Raw genomic sequence first — 1,509 nt, 5'->3', positions numbered from 1 at the left:
TACTTATGGTCATCAAGTAGTTAACTTCCTCCATTTGGTGCGGGTTTAGCATCTGTAAAACAACTCAGTGTCTGCCTCAGATAGTTATCTATGTATTCCACGGAGGAACTAAGGATTCCATGACTGTCATGGCTGATTTACTGTTTAAATTGTTACCAGTTCACCTGGCCCAACTGCTACTTTTGTGACTACATGGTCACATCCTTTCAATCATTAATTCTTGAGTCAGGCTTTTGTGACTCAGGGGAGTCCTGAGAAACTATGGCTTTTCTGCAGACAAGGGGCAGGCAGAGGACCTGGGGGGAGGGTCTTGCCCAGTTACAAGGATATTGGTTAATACTAATCTTGGTCAAAATCAACACCCAAAGTTTCTTCAGAATAAAGTGGATACTTGACTAGCTTTGTAATCTTCATTGTTTTTCCTCACCATTGTCAGTTTTAAAAGACTCACATTAAAAATTATCTCTCTGGTTGGTGGAACTACTCTCCTTATCCTAAAGCCACCACCCCCTTGTTCTTGCTTTCCTAATGCTAAATCAATAACGAAAACTTTTAGTTAAAACTGGTCTCACACTCACCCAAACCCCCAACCTTACCCCCACTCACTAATCCCTCCTCCGACTTTGCCTCCACCTGCAGACTTGCTCCACCACCTCCACACACCCTGATATATAGGAGGTGTTACCACATATGCCCAGAGGATGGGGAGCCCTCCTTTCATAGAAAGCCGACAAAAGATAACCAATTAAACTGCCAGCTTTAATAAGATGATGGAATTATAATTTATTTTTAAATTACATGGCGTATTTCTTAGTCCATTCCCGAGCAGTTCTGTCATACTTCCTCCTGTCTTTTGTGTAGATCTTAGCAATTTCCAGAACCAAAGAATCATCTGCGTTGGGGGCGCACAACAGGGAGTAAATGGATAACAATACTTTGGGAATTGTCAGTGCTGGTAACCACTCAGACCTAAGGATGTCCAGGCAGATGTTTCCATTTCTGTTAATGTTTGGATGGTAAATTTGGGCAGTGAATGCCATCTTGGGTGGTTTGAATGGGTAATCGGAGGGAAATTGGACCTTTAGGAAGAAGACTCATCCTTGGTAGGGACTGTCATTGGGCCCCATTATGGTCGCTTGCCAGTGGAACATATCATCCCCCACTAGCCCTGCTGAGCTCTGGGCCGGGGGGTGGGGGTGGGGTCGCGGGACAGGTCGAAGAGCTCCTTGTGGATGTGCTTTAAGGCCATCATCTGTGACACGTGGCCAATCCTTGGCGCTGGGCCTTGCGACAGGTAGAAAGCGACGGCGGTGATGACGGGTTGGGAGGAACGGTGACAGACCGCGCAGGTAGATGGGTGGACTGAAGGCAGGCTGCGGGGTCCAGGGGGGTGTCGTGGGAGGCGGATGGTGGCGGAGAGTGGGACTGAGGGGGGAGACGGGGGATCGACCATACCTGATGCGCTACTGGACGCTAGTAGCTTGTGGCCACTGCTTCCTCTTCAGCACT

At 47.8% G+C, this 1,509-nt stretch overlaps 1 pseudogene; it reads right to left on the bottom strand.

The window, feature by feature from the left end:
* Window positions 1–794: 794 nt before the first annotated feature.
* LOC131747910 (ubiquitin-conjugating enzyme E2 D2-like) lies at window positions 795–1,249 on the bottom strand (annotated as a pseudogene).
* Window positions 1,250–1,509: the final 260 nt, after the last annotated feature.

Source organism: Kogia breviceps, chromosome X (assembly GCF_026419965.1).
Source record: "Kogia breviceps isolate mKogBre1 chromosome X, mKogBre1 haplotype 1, whole genome shotgun sequence".
Classification (NCBI taxonomy): domain Eukaryota; kingdom Metazoa; phylum Chordata; class Mammalia; order Artiodactyla; family Physeteridae; genus Kogia; species Kogia breviceps.
This window is presented reverse-complemented; position numbering and strand designations above follow the sequence as displayed.